Source organism: Dysidea avara, chromosome 1 (genome assembly GCF_963678975.1).
Source record: "Dysidea avara chromosome 1, odDysAvar1.4, whole genome shotgun sequence".
NCBI lineage: Eukaryota > Metazoa > Porifera > Demospongiae > Dictyoceratida > Dysideidae > Dysidea > Dysidea avara.
In genome coordinates this window covers 14,489,828-14,506,571 of record NC_089272.1, presented here as the reverse complement: position 1 = coordinate 14,506,571, position 16,744 = coordinate 14,489,828, and positions in this window count along the sequence as shown.

The following is a 16,744-nucleotide window of genomic DNA, read 5'->3' as shown; positions in this document are numbered from 1 at the left end:
AAGGCGATACTTCTAGGTGATCTCTCTACAGGATTCCTTGTTTCTAACTGAACTCTCAACAGGGTGATCTGTTCATAGCTGAACTTTCTACTGGGTGATTTATTTGCAGCTGAACTCTCTAAATGGTGGTTTCTTTGTAGCTGAACTCTCTACAACGTGACTTCTTCTAGCTGAACTCTCTACAAGGTGACTTGTTTCTAGCTGATCTCTCTACAGGGTGACTTGTTTCTAGCTGAACTCTCTACAGGTGATTTGTTTGTAGCTGAACTCTCTACATGGTGGTTTCGTTGTAGCTGAACTCTCTACAAGGTAACTTCTTCTAGCTGATCTTTTTACACTGCATATTTGTTTGTAGCTGAGTTCTCTACAGGGTGATTTGTTTGCAGCTGAACTCTCTACATGGGAGTTTCATTGTAGCTGAACTCTCTACAATGTGACTTCTTCTAGCTGAACTCTCTACAGGGTGACTTGTTTCTAGCTGAACTCTGACTCTATAGGTGATTTGTTTGCAGCTGAACTCTCTACATGGTGGTTTCTTTGTAGCTGAACTCTCTACAATGTGACTTCTTCTAGCTGAACTCTCTACAGGGTGACTTGTTTTTAGATGATCTCTCTACAGGGTGACTTGTTTCTAGCTGAACTGTCTACAGGTGATTTGTTTGCAGCTGAACTCTCTACATGGTGGTTTCTTTGTAGCTGAACTCTCTACAAGGTAACTTCTTCTAGCTGATCTTTCTACAGGGTGATTTGTTTGTAGCTGAATTCTCTACAGGGTGATTTATTTGCAGCTTAACTCTCTACAAGGTGACTTCTTCTAGTTGAACTCTCAACAGAGTGATTGATTTTTTTTGCAGCTGAACTCTCTACATGGTGGTTTCTTTGTAACTGAACTCTCTACAGGGTGATTTGTTTGTAGCTGAACTCTCTACAGGGTGATTTGTTTGTAGCTGAACTCTCTACAGGGTGATCTGTTCATAGCTGAACTCCCTATAAGGTAACTTCTTCTAGCTAATCTTTCTACAGGGCGATTTGTTTGTAGCTGAGTTCTCTACAGGGTGATTTGTTTGCAGCTGAACTCTACATGGTAGTTTCTTTGTAGTACTACAATGTGATTTTTTCTAGCTGAATTATCTACAAGGTGACCTGATCTCTCTACAGGGTGACTTGTTTCTAGCTGAACTCTCTACAGGTGATTTGTTTGCAGCTGAACTCTCTACATGGTTTATTTCTTTGTAACTGAACTCCCTGCAAGGTGACTTCTTCTAGCTGATCTCTCTACAGGGAGATTTGTTTGTAGCTTAACTCTCTACACGTGATTTGTTTGCAGCTGAACTCTCTACATGATGGTTTCTTTGTAGTTGAACTCTCTACAAGGTAATTTCTTCTAGCTGATCTCTCTACAGGCTGATTTGTTTGTAGCTGAACTCTCTACATGATAGTCTCTTTGTAGCTGAACTCTCTACAAGGTGATTTCTTCTATAGCTGATCTTTCTACAGGGTGATTTGTTTGTAGTTGAACTCTCTACATGATAGTTTCTTTGTAGCTGAACTCTCTACAAGGTAACTTCTTCTAGCTGATCTCTCTACAGGACAATTTGTTTGTACCTGAACTCTCACATGATTGCTTCTTTGAAGCTGAACTCTCTACAAGGTGATTTTTTCTAGCTGATCTTTCTACAGGGTGATTTGTTTGTAGCAGAACTCTCTACAAGGAAACTTCTTCTAGCTGATCTCTCTACAGGGAGATTTGTTTGTAGCTGAACTCTCTATACATGATTTGTTTGCGGCTGAATTCTCTACATGATGGTTTCTTTGTAGTAGCTGAACTCTCTACAAGGTAACTTCTTCTAGCTGATCTCTTTACAGGGTGAATTGTTTGTAGCTGAACGATCTACAAGGTAACTTCTTCTAACTGATCTCTCTACAGGGTGATTTGTCTGTAGCTGAACTCTCTACAAGGAAACCTCTTTTAATTGAGCTCTGTACAGGGTGAATTGTTTGTAGCTAAACTATCTACAAGGTACCTTCTTCTAGCTGATCTCTCTACAGGATGATTTGCTTGTAGCTGAACTATCAACAAGGTAACTTCTTCTAGCTGATCTCTCTACAGGGTGATTTGTTTGTAGCTGAATTCTGTACAGGTGATTTGTTTGCAGCTGAGTTCTTTACAGAATGGTTTCTTTGTAGCTGAACTCTCTACAAGGTAACTTCTTCTAGCTGATGTATCTACAGGGTCACTAGTTTGTAGCTGAATTCTCTACATCGTGGTTTCTTTGCAACTGAACTATCTATAAGGTGACATCTTCTAGCTGATCTTTCAACAGGGTGATTTGTTTGTAACTGAACTCTCTACAAGAAAACTTCTTCTAACTGATGTCTGAACAGGGTAAATTGTTTGTAGCTGAACTCTCTACAGGGTGATTTGTTTGTAGCTGATCTCTATACAGGTTACTTATTTCTAACTGATCTCTTGAATTCTGTTCAGGGTGACTGCTCTATTAGGATGACTGCTCTATTAGAGTATCTCTATCTCGCACTTGCTACACCAACTTGGATTTCGTGTTATAACTCCGTGGCTTTAAGTCTGATTTTTCTACACCATTGAAGAGCCTTTCTAAGATGATAACTCCATCTGTACAGCGATTTTCAAAGCACTACCCCAAGTGGTTTATCTGGTAGGCGTGGCAAGCATAATAATAATAATAATAATAATAAAAATTTGCTAATCTTGATTGCGTAATTGTTACACACTGTTGATTTTTCGCTGTATCTTCCTGGTTTTTAGCTCGATTTCTTTCAAACCACAAAAGGTTTGCGTTTCAATAGTTAACCTATTCACCCACCGATTTTCAGTTTCTTCCCATACGCGGTTTACCCTGTAGGCGTGACAACATATTGGTGTTATTTTTCGTGCATAATTGCTCATAACTCTTTGCCTGTTTATGGTATTCCAGCCAAAGTTGGTACAGAGATGCGCCTTTATACCCCCCTTCTGTGTGCCAAATTTCAAGGCAATCGGATAACGCGTTCGCGTTTTATAGCAGTTTTTGTAAGTGTGCGAAAAGAGGAAGAAAAATAAGAAGAAAAAAAACGAAGAAACTAAGCCAATTTTTGAAGTCGCATATCTCAGGAATGCCTGAAGCGATTTCGCTCAAATTTGGAATGTGGAGTACTGAAGTTGGAGGGAATGTGCACATCAAAATTTGTCTTGTTTCATCAAGGCAGCACAGAGCTATGGAGGTGCGAAAATTGCGTTTTCTTTCTTCCTGTCAATATACTCACGGGGTTGCGCGCCGGCTTCTTGGGCCGCACGACACACTACCGTGTGTCTTGATACCAATCCCTCCTTCCTTTTAAAATTTAAATAGCTAGTTAAAATATAGAAAATGAACAAATTATGTGCATCGCTGCAATTACTTTTAAAAATGTTTGCTATCAATGAAAGAATGTTCTCAGTAATTTATACTAAAGAGAAAGTAGAGTGTATTTGTTGTGTAGTTGATGGAATTACAGCTAGTACTCAAAACACTTTTAATATCTTTTGAATCAGCTGAGCAGGTGTCTGTTACCACCTTGTACATAAGTTCTCTAATCATTGTAATAACCTGCTATAGATAATTTGTATAATGATTTTTCAGAGACATCATTATCTCTCAAAAAATGTTAAACATACCATACTTTATACATTGTAACAGTACTGGTGTTTAAATTTGTCCAGAAAATGTAAATGGCTGAGTGAATATACCTTTATATCTGTACTGTAACTTCCAATGTACTGTATGAATTTTGCACAGAGGTGATGGCCCTTGTGCCAACTCATACCTTTGTGAACTAAAGTATGAAATTCATACAAGTTGCCATAGGAGTCATCCTCATAGTCTGAAAGTCATATGTAAGGGCTTAGATAATTAATCAGATCATTTGTGAAAGTTCCAGGTTCAATAACTGCATGGTTTAGTATTGAGTGTCATTGAGTGAATTCATTGACTATTTCTAAGAGATCAATTAGCAAACAATCAATATTTAAGTCAGCTATGAGAATGAATATTCTTAACAATATTGTTGTAACATGTGTTACTGGGGTGAACAACATAATTCAGATAAGTTAAGAAGTACATTATAATTTATAGTAAAGAGAAAGTAGAGTGTATTTGTTGTGTAGTTGATGGAATTAAAGCCAGTACTCTAAAACACTTTTAATTAGGGACCCGCCGATGATGCTGGCATAATTTTGACCATAATAGGTACCTAAAAGCATTGAGCATATTGCCAGCATAATAGGTTAAATATTTGTACGATAGTATAAATTCTTGCTGGAAAAATGACAATTGCAAAATAAGATCGATATACTCTAAAGAGCAGTCAGTAACTCTAATAGAACAATCATCAAACTGACTGTTCTATTAAAGTATATCGATTTTTTCTCTTACATGCAGCAAGAATTTATTATTTGTGTTCCAGCCACTCATTTTTTTTTCTTTCTATACAGCGTTAAACTAGTAGCAAAGTATATGGACTAAGGCATGAACATAGAGCATAATCGAGCATAAGGCCCCTATTCGGTGATTATTACACTGTAAATTGATGGTATGACTCCTGCGGTCACTTAGTATAATGATCATACTTCAAAGTGTGATGCTCATACTTCTGAAGTATGATCATCACACTAAGCGACCGCAGGAGTCATACCATCGGTATGAACTTCACACTTCTGAATTTACAGTGTAGTTTCTCATCCAGCCTTTCTAATTGTTATGATGCGGGCGGGAGGGTATTACCATTATGCCATGTTGTTGAAACCATCATAATAAATGAGACATGTATATACATTTACAAATTTATTTTATAATATTAACACACTGATGTACAGACCTTGTCCAAATTGTCTTTCTTTCTTACTACAAACATTTCCTTCACCACCCGATTCTACTTTTCGTGATCACCAACTGTTTTTCGACAGTCAACTGAAAGCCTGCTTTGATGAAGTCGATAGAACGCGGTTGCAACTGGCACTGCAGCAATTTGCTAAGGAAAACAACAGTTCTCCTGGCGATTTATAGCGCATCGTAGCGTTCATCAACAAAAATTATAACAGTTTGGTATCACGTGTTCTTCTGAGCATGCACAGAGTAAATAATGGCTTACTAAGCGGTAGCTAAAGAAGGATGCGGGCGGTGGATGAGAAACTAATAATCACCAAATAGGGGCTTAATAGGTAAATATTGAGCATTAATTTAAGCATAATAGGTGAATTTTTGAGCAGTGCAGCATTGCATAATAGTTAAACCAATTATGAGCATAATCGGCGGGTCCCTATTTTTAATATCTTTTGAATCAGCTGAACAGGTGTCTGTTAACACCTTCCACAGAAGTTTCCTAATCATTGTAATAACCTGCTATAGATAATTTGCACTATAATAATGATCTTTCAGAGACCTCATTATCTCTCAAAAAATGTAAAACATACCGTACTTTATACACTGTAACAGTACTGGTGTTTAAATTAGTCCAGAAAATTTAAATGGTTGAGTGTACCTGTATATCTGTACTGTAACTTCCAATGTACTGTATGAATTTGCACAGAGGTGATGGCCCTTGTGGCAACTCATACCTTTGTGAACTAAAGTATGAAATTCATACAAGTTGCCATAGGAGTCATCCTCGTAGTATGAATTCATATGTTAGAATTTACTGTGTGAAAATTAGGGGCTTAGATAATTAATCAGACCATTCTTGAAAGGTCCAGGTTCAATAACTGCATGGTTTAGTATTGAGTGTCATTGAGTGGATTCATTGACTATTTCTAAGAGATCAATTAACAAACAATCAATATTTAAGTCAGCTATGAGAATGAATATTCTTAACAATATGGCTTTAATATGTGTTACTGGGGTGACCAACATAATTCAGAGCAGTTAAGAAGTACACTATGATTTTGCACATAGGAAGTGTGAAATACAAACATAATGCACGTAATACAAACATAATGCACATAAATGCACGTTAATGCACGTAACTGTATAACAGACCTTTACAAGTGATACATAATTAACATAAAGAATTAATGATTATTATTAAACTGGCCTCCATATAAATGTAGAATAATCTTTTTTGTGCTTCTTCTGCTAGTTGTAATAGTGACTCAATGTGGTCCATGCTGTGGTTGTCCATTTTAGCTAGTTCAAAGACACAAATTCAACTACTGTTTAAGTATTTTAAATGTGTTAACTGTGACTGTTGCTATTGTTATGAAGCAGTGATCTGATATGGATTGCATGTGGGTGGCTCCAGGAATCCCTTAAATTTTAGCTACACCTTTGGTCGTCATGTTCATACCTAAAATGTAGCTCATTAAAAGCTAATAGAGCTATTAATTATTTAATGATGTCAATTGTTACTCTACTTCCAGTACAAATCTAATGCTATGATAAAATTAATTTCAACAAGAAATTCTAGTAAGAATATTGATAATTATGCTTAAGCTTCACAGTATTTAGCTATAAGCTGTGCTCAACAGGATACAGATTGTCTTCAATTTGAAATCCAAGACAGCAAAAGGTTGTACTATCTTATTGTTGAAATCATGGAGAGGCATGAAAAAGGTGTCACTAGTGAGAATGAAATCATAATAAAGTGGATATTGTGTGATGTGAAAGAATTAAATAAAAACTTTGTCACTACAGAACAATGTGATTGCAGTATTCTTACGAACACTTGTACCTTACAGTTAGTACATATGGGTGCATAATTTAAATAAATTATTTCTGTATATACACTCATTCTATATTTAAGTAGCTCGAAATATGAATACAAAGTGATTTAATAACACTCCTTTGAAATGTGACATAAGGTAGTTATATAATTACAGTATATCATTTATAGGTGGAAATGGGTAAAGTAAAGTGGAGTTCAGTTTATTTGTAATATTGCTCTAATAATGCTTTGTGAATATCACGCATCCTACGTATTACTTTTAATTACTATAATTATTTTGAGCTACAAGTCAAGTACATTCTGCTAAAAGAGATTTATTAAAATGCAGTCTTATGGAGAAAGGTGAAACTACTGTATTAACTGCAATGATGCACACATTTTGTTCTATCACAACTGTACTCTGTTCTTCAAACTTTAACTGATGATACTAGATGCTATTTTATAAATAAAATTGAGGATTACTTTCCTCCAACAATAAATAACTGATGTACATCACCTTATAATAACTTAATTATTCTACTGAATTTCTGATTTGGTTCTACACAATCAGGCTTTTATAGGTAAAACTCTCCTATTATGCACACAGAGTTATGATTCTTTACTTCATAAAAACCGGATATGTGTTGAAGCCTATTTCAGTCATAAATACTTTGTAAAGGACAAAAAGATTTAGCACACATACCATGCATCACAGATATAAATTAAACGGCTAGCATATTAATAAGAATAAGGCATGCACTTTAATAAGGATAATGCATACTCAATATTTCATCCCCTCATTATGAAATCTCTATCAACACAATTCAGTTGAAAAACAAAACAAAATTCTTAGTAACTGAACTCAAATAATTATAAGCATGCAATGCTTTTTGTCAATTGACTGAATCATATAATGATAATAAACATGTTTGTTTACATGTACATATCAAATTGATTAAAAATGATACACACGTACATACATCTGTACAGAACAACAGGAATACAAGCAAAAATTGCAGAAGTTAAACCAATATTATTTTATACCTCTTAAGACTTAAAATTGAATCAAAATACTCCAAAGAAATATGTATGACTTGCTTATACAGGTGCTCAGAGTAAGACATCAGTTATGGTGTTGAAATAGGAGGACATCAGACATCAGTTACAGTATAATTATACTGTATGTGATCTGAGTTGATGGCAAGATACTAAACTGCAGTGGCCAAACACAATAGGGATAATATCCACAGTAGGCACCAGCCTATTATGCTTTTAAGTTTGCCTATTATAATTGTGACCTGATCTTGGAAAACCTACCTTTTTGGCACATGGGTCTATTTTCTGTTTTATAGCTTAAATGAGGTACTAGGTGCTCATCTATCTTGTGTTAAAATTTCAGCTTAATACCTTTAAGCATTCCTGAGATATGGCCAATGTTCTGTCCTGTACATTACAAACTAACTTTTATGGTTATGTATTGAGTTCTGTGGGTTATTAAGGGTGACAAATGGTGACAAATCACTTTGTTTACTAATAATTCCACTCTTACCATCTAAAATACTTTAAAAGACATTTCTGATAGTTTAATGAAGTATTCTTGGTACATTTCTGCAATTAAATTCCATGTATCATTGTCTAAGACTAAGGTTTAGCCATTCCAGCACCTGAACAAATCACCCAATTTGTAAGTTACTTGTTGTCCCACACATGTGAAATTACTACATGGTCTGATATAATCATCCATATATCCTAGGAAAAAGAAGCTATGGGTGTGAAACTTCACAGCAAGAAGGTTTAATAGTTGCTATATCCAAATGTGCAAAAAAATTAATTTAAAAAATATTGTCGAAATTTTCATTTGAGTTTTCCCAAAAAGTTTGCTTGTGCCCAAAAGGTAGGTTTTCCAAGATCCGGTCACAATTTATGTTATGCTGCAGTGCAAATTTTTTTTTTTACCTATTATGCTCATAATTATGCTCAAAATTTTTGCTACAGTTCCCATGTTTTGTTACTTTCTAATGGATAATGATAAACTTTTGCTCATGAACAACTGGTTAAATGTAAAAAGTACTCGTTGCACATTAAGAATTTGGCTGCATTGTAAATTATAACAACAGTCATGTTAAATGACTATGTAAAGCCATATCAGTGGCATTGAATGTTCTATTATTGTAAGTCAACCTTTTTCTATGGAATGCATTTTTTGCAAACAGTATGACAATTATTCTGCCTATTATGCTAGCATTATGCTTGATTCTTTCAGGCACCTATTATGCTCAAACGTATGCCAGCATAATAGGCTGGTGCCTAATCCACAGGTTTGATGGTAGCCAGTGAACACTTGCCTAGCAGACACTTTCTCATTCTCCAGAGCAGGAAATCTTCTGAATTAGAATCTTGTGGTCTTTCTTTGCAGACATTGTGATGTCCAGTCAGTCGTGACTAACTGTGAGGTCAGTAATCACCCCCAAATTAACACAATTAGTCAGCTATATAATCTATACTGTCAGTCATGCTAGCTTGTATATAGCACCTAGGGAGATATTAAAGGTAGCACAGAAGTGCCAATACACTAATCTGGAAATAATATTATTTCAATAAAGATATTGGTGGAAGCCAGGCAGCTAGGACATGCTGAATAGTCCCTCCACATTGCATGGAAATACATGTAATTGATACAACGCAAAGGGGATGGAAATAATTAACACAACACAAAAGGGACAGGGAGTCTTTTTAATTTAACTTGGTACACACAGCAATTGGCCGTGCACAACCAGAGAATCCCCCTGCAATGTTAACACACTCTGAACAAGCTAAATTCATAAACTTGCTATGCAATTGGCTTAGCACTCAAACAATAATTCCATCTACAGACCAGAGACTTGCACGGTGAAAGCAAACGGGTAGCAAGTCTTCACCAGTGGATACCAAGAAATCTGTACATAATAGGACAGCTTCACAACACGCATAGTTGGTAAGTCTCCAAATGGGAGGATAAATAGATAATGACACTCAATAATAGCACAACAGGGTGACTTTTAGCAGCTGTTGACAGTAATGACCTTACAAAACATCAAATTAACTTGAGCTTTTTCAGACTTGGTCCATTCTGCAACACCAAACCGATAATATTATAGAAGGGGAATACAAAACACAGACATTACGTTAAACCACTCATGAAGGAGAGACCTGAGACCTCCACACCAATGGAATATCTTACTTAATAATGCATTTACGCTCATAATATTCAATACCACCTGACTCAGGTAGCCCTATAAGTAGAGGTACGCTATAGCCATTATTCATCTCACCAATGTCAACATTCAATTCAATTGAATAGGAATTGTTTCACTTCTACATCACCAAAATTAAACTTCACTCAATGAATCACATTTAGGCTTTCTCGTTTTGTGGTTATTACCAACTTGGTTATATTTATATTACTTAATGGTTTCTTTCAATAATTTCAAAATTTCAGCTAATCTCCTCTATATAATTACATGTGCTGCCATCTTGAAATGCAATTGAACTATTAAATGTAATGGTCAGAACAAGCATGTCCACTAAATAAGACCTGTACACACCAGCTCCCTCTCTCAGATTGTGGCCTCCCCAGGGTCTCATCACACCTCAGATAAGATGGATACTCCATCACAAGGCAGCATAGTTCCTCATAAAAATGATCTAGTGACTACCACCCAAACTGTGTACATAAGTTTCATCCAATTCCATCATCAGTACACACTCACCTCTTCTATTACTTGCTACTACTTGACAGCTTTCAATATTTATCAACCACACCACTTCCAAGTACTGCAAGTTTCAGTAGAACTATGTACAAAATTCAGCAGTCGACTTGGTAAGTAATGGTAAGTCCCTCATGCTTACCACAGTACAACTTACCTTAGAGGAATTCGTGCATGAAAAATTCTTATATTCTGCAAAGTCCAAACACCAAATTTTATAATGATTCTATACATGTGCTATAGAATAATACTCTGTACGAAATATATAGTTCTGTTCTGAAGGAAATAACTGATATGTAACAGCAAGTTTCATTAATCAGTGAATTCATTAACTGTTACTAGGAGACTAGAACAGCTTTAGAGACTGAGACAATTTATTCAGAGTCTGAGAAGCCCAAGAAGTGCACAATGATTTTACACATACAGAGTGTAGAAAAATAACAGGACTAACTTAAAGTTATTAAAGTACTTCATTAAGTGTTACATGACTATAGTATGCATATGTGTGTATATTACAAATGTACTAATATAGATACAAAATATTGTCTTCACATTAGCATAATCTTTGTAATACTGTATAGAATTAAAATTTCATTCTTGCTGCCTGAAACCAACAATTTTTTATTACATACATACATACACATTGAAATGTTTTTATTACCATTTTTGCAGTTTTTGCTAAATTTATTCAATGACAGATTGCTAGTGACAAGTCAATGTGTTTAGAAATTACATATTCCAGCTATTGTGGCTAGCTCCTTTGGCTGATACCTATATACATTATAGAGGATAAAGTCATCACTGATATGGAATGTTTCTAAAGTTCATGAGATTGTCATAGACTTAAAATTTTACCTATAAGCAAATACATTTAATCATTATATGGTTCAGTTGGTAAACGGGATACAATGCATCTTTGATTTTTGCTACTGAGAGTTTTGTTGTTCTACTGAATTGTGAAGTCATACAAAGGATATAAATAGTAAACATGTGTCACAAGTGTATCCATTCACTAACTCAAAAGTTTCTGCTATGGATTCAATCCATTTATTTCAATAATTTTGAATTCTTAAAAATACAGTGATGAGCAAGACTTAATAGTTTACTTTTCACAACTGAGTAATAAACAAGCTAGAACAATAATGCTCACTGCTGGTTCATGATAGTTGTAGCTACAAGCAAATATGGGAACACAACAAGTAATGGAGACAATAATTTATAACTTCATCTCTTCAATAACTGACTTCACATTATTTTTACATGAATGAGCATTATATCAGCTTGTATACCCTTTGCAGCTACTTTCAACTTTAAAAATGTATTTATTAGAAACACAAATTCTTAGGGTACAGTATGTACAGTTATCAATTACTGCACTTTAGAAGAGACACCTGATACATATAGGCCTGTATACAATAAAACACATAGTCATGAGCAATATTAATTGTGAAAATACAATTCTGTCAGTGAAATGATAATTTTTATAATACGGAGAAATCTAATTTGAACTGACCAAAACATATTTTGGGGATTATGTTAAAGGATGTATGGGTAAGTCATGCAGAATACATAGTGACAAGTAGACTATGTATCTATGCAATCTATACCTTGCTGAGACTATAAAATAGCATCAGGATTTGTGAAAGTATCATCAGTTGAGTTTGAGAAAATAAAAATAAATTATATACAGCTGTAAAAGAACAAAATGTGTACATCATTGATGTTGGCACTTATGATGTCTTTAATATTTGCAATCCAAAGTGCTCCAATGGACAGACAACCTAGACAGCTAAATACAATGGAACAGAGTTTGAAGAATGAAACACTACTGACCTGCCTTTATTGTGCAGCTGACTGTATCAAAACTAGCATTCAAAAATTAGCTGAGGTAAGAAGACTTACATTGCTTGTTGTGGCTATATAAATGAGCTAATTAAAATAAAAACTTTGGTTTATGTACATTCTCAGTTGCCAAATATAATTACAGTATAATGTCAATATGCATAAGCACAGTCTGCATGATTATTATCTCTAACAAATATATTTCAGAAAGACAATGTTTCAATAATACTGAAGAAGAATGACACAGAAGACAACATCAATTGTACCGATTCACTCAATACAACTGCAATGTCATTCAAGTTGCAATTACAACAGCATTTAAATAACAATAGACAATCTCGCTGTTACAGTAGTGTTGAGACTAGACTTGATTTCATTAATACCCATGCCATCCATTTGACAAATAATGCTAGATTCCAACAAGGAATTCCAGTAAGAATATATAGAAGTTTAAGCTTCACTATACTAATTTTATGTTGTGTTCAACAGGACACAGATTGTAATTTCCAAGACTACTATCTTAGTGTTGAAATGATGGGGAGGAATTCACAAAATATAACTAAAGAAAATGAAATCATAAGCAACTGAGTAGAAGAGTTAGATCTAAAGATAGAAATAGTTCCAGATTCATGTGATTGCATTGCCTATATGAACAATTGTATCCTACATTGAAATTAAGTGTATTATGCAGTGTAACGCCAATTAATGAAGCAACGATTTTTGTACTGTGTTTATGTAATTTAATACATTCTTATGATATATGAAATACAAAATAAATATCATCCACAAGTATTCTGTTTCTTTTAGCCTACGAGACTTGTATAGTAAACAAAGAATATGTTCAGTTAGCAATTAATTTAATTCTTAAGATAACTTTCTGTTATCTATGCACTAAAGGTTATTTGTACGCTAACTGCTGATATAAATTCTGTATTGGTGACATTAAGATATTTGATTATAATAAATGTACAGTGGCATGGTCTACTTAACAATATTCACATTTTTTAGAATAATATAGTTGATCAGTGAATTTGTACATACAACCAGAAAAACAACTTAAGAAACATTCTCCTTGGTTCTACTTGAACTGACAATCATATTTTAGGCCATAATTTAAAATCTAGAAGGATAAATAAGAAAACAATTAATACTTAAGCTGTTTGTACAAAGACTTTATAATTGCCAAAACTAGCTATTATATGTAAAACAGTTGAAATTGGTGTGCTAGGAAGATATCAACATAGCTGTATTCAGGAAATCAAGAATTTTTACTTATTGATTTATACAACTGTAGGATCAGGGTCTTTACAACATTGCTCATACATGCATGACATGCTAACAGAGAAGTTTCTTGGCTAAAAACTGCAGTTAGTGAACACTGTAGCAAAGCTATTTTTTCTATGTTGTTATTATAATATGATGTAATCAGTTATTTTGTACAACATTTTTGACCAAGCCATGCTCACACAGATCTCTTTAATAAAATCTGATTGTGGCTATAGGTGGCGGAAAGGGGGGCTAGGGGGTTAAAGCCCCCACCCCCCCCCCCCCCCCCCCCTCAAAATGATATCACACCAAAATTATCTTTCTTGGAGTGGGGCTGAAAACCGTGATAAAGATCAAGATACTCTAATAGAGTAGTCACTCTAATAAAGTAGTCAGTGGGTAGTGAGCTATGTAAGGATTTTTATTATGTAGTTTATCAGCTAGAAATGGTAGCTGGTGAGGTGGAAAGGTCTTGTCAGTTGGTTGTGACCTTTTTTTTTTTTTTTTGGTCTCACCTTACCAAACTATAGAAACAAGTCTGGGTCAGCCCAGCCCCCCCTCATATCAACTACTTCCTCCGCCGCTGATTGTGGCTATACATGACTTAGTCCTGAACTACTGTAAAAGTATAATTATATTGCTCATCATGAGTATAGAATAATATTATGTAGCTAGGATGTAATAATAATCATAACTCAAGGTGTTTTATTTGACATTATCAAACAGTATGTTAGTACTATTTAATAGGGTTCTCTTTGAAAGTGACAAATGCCACACAGTGGCATAGCCAGGAAAATATTTTTACTGAGGCAAAGTTTATTCATTTAAATAATTGAGAGGGTCAGCTTCTGACTCAACTGATTCACACACACTTTCAAGATAGGGTGGTACAGCATTTGCAGGTTGACTCTCTGTTTGGATGAAAGAAATTGTTTCAGAAGACTTTGAGCATTTTCTACATGTAATAAGTATCCAGCTTAGTTAATGCTACAGTATATATGCATACCATGCTTAAATTTTTAGACTAGTATAATTGCACTCAACATAAAAACTAAATCAGACTACTCCGGAGATATGTTGAGTGATCAGGCCATCGTGGACTGCAATGGTAGTCATAGCCATGCACACTACTTTTTCAGCATTGATTTGCTGTGATGTTTTAAGTCAGAGCTTATCTCTTTGTTGTGATGTTCAACTGCATGTGCAAATTATGTCAAGCTAGTGAGTCTAGGGGCATGCTCCCTTAAGGAAATTTTTGAAAATATATGCTTTGAAATGGCATGTGGAGGCTATTTTTTTATTGTAACTGCTAATATGTGATATAGCTATGCATGATCAACTGATTAACATAAATATAAATGATTTAGACCAAGCAGTGCATGTAATGAGAACAGTGGCTATAATCTTTACTGAATGTTCTATTAGTACTAGTAATAGCATGGGTAGTAGTGAAATTTGGGATAAATACCACGACTGTTGTATTGGAAATGGGGATAAATTTCACGAGGCGAAGCCGAGTGAAATTTACCATTTCCAATACAACAAGAGTGGTATTTATCCCAAATTTCACTGCTACCCATGCTATTCCCAGTTAATACCATACTCGCTGCATATACGCATGCTGTGCATTAGCGTTGCTATGTACGCAATTTGTCACTATGTACTAAACATGCGTCAACACTAATTGGCGCTATATTGTTAACATAAATTCTATCCAATGAAATTGCAATTACAACTTTTTCACTGCTGTCAGTGAAATACGGGATAAATTTCACTGCTACTATTGAGACTTTTGTATGGACAGTGAAACATGTATGGTATTAGAGTATATTATGATGACTGCTCTATTAGAGTATCTCGATCTTTTTACAAACTCAAGTAGCTGAAAAGTGATCCATTCAATGTCGGACTGTGTCACCAAGGGTTCTGGCCCTGCTTAGTACTACAACCCCAGAGACTTTTGTGTGTGGCACAGTAATGCTGTCTAGTAAGGCCCCTATTTGGTGATTATTAGTTTCTCATCCACTGCCCGCATCCTTCTTAAGCTACCGCATGGTAAGCCATTATTTACTCTGCGCATGCTCAGAAGAACACGTGATACCAAACTGTTATAATTTTTGTTGATGAACGCTACAATGCGCTATATATCACAGGAAAAAATATATATATATCACAGGAGATCTGTTGTTTTCCTTAGCAAATTACTGCAGTGCCAGTTACAATCGTGCTCTATCGACTTCATCAAAGCAGGCTTTCAGTTGACTGTCGAAAAACAGTTGGTGATCACGAAAATTAGAATCAGCTGGTGAAGGAAATATTTGTAGTAAGAAAGAAAGACAATTTGGACAAGGTCTGTACATCAGTGTGTTAATATTATAAAATAATGGCATAATGGTAATACCCTCCCGCCCGCATCATAATAATTAGAAAGGCTGGATGAGAAACTAATAATCACCGAATAGGGGCCTAATGTTTGAATAGAAAATCCTCAGGCCTGCTCAGCCTGTTCAGTTGGTTGTCTCAATGGTAGCTACGCCACTGCCACAAAAATACCATGTTGAAAAATCATCATTTGCATAATACAGTAGCTAGTGACTCAACAAAAGTCACCTTTAACTAACTCTCTTACTCCATTCAACATCGGATATTATGTATCTACATTATAAATGTAGTGCGTAACCTGGAACAAATTTTAAGCTATGTAGCTACAACACCTACAATCTTCACAAATACATTTTGCATCTATAGTCTAAAATATTTTTGCTTAATTTTCCTTCTTACATTTAGTGATACTATTTAGCCATGCATATACAAGCTTAAGGTTACGGAATAGTTTAAAATGCGTGGGCGGAACAAATTACAAAACCTGCTTTAAACCAAGCAGGGATAAATAATTTCAACAACTGTGTTGTGTTAGCAATACAACTAATTGTGCTTGTTTGTTTTTACTACAGAACAACGACTGTTCTTGGGTGTGTGGTCTACAATAGAGCGATGTTTTATAAAAACGCGCCGCCAAAAACCAGACTAACAGATTACTGAATCCTTATAATTTCAACACAAGTGGCTAAACAACTAAAATATCTAGGTCCTGTGGAAGCGATTTTTTAAGTTACTGGTAGTATAGACGTTTTATTGAACTTTTAGTAGCTTTTTCGAGTGAAACAAGCTCTTGGAAGGCTTGTATCTGAGTCACT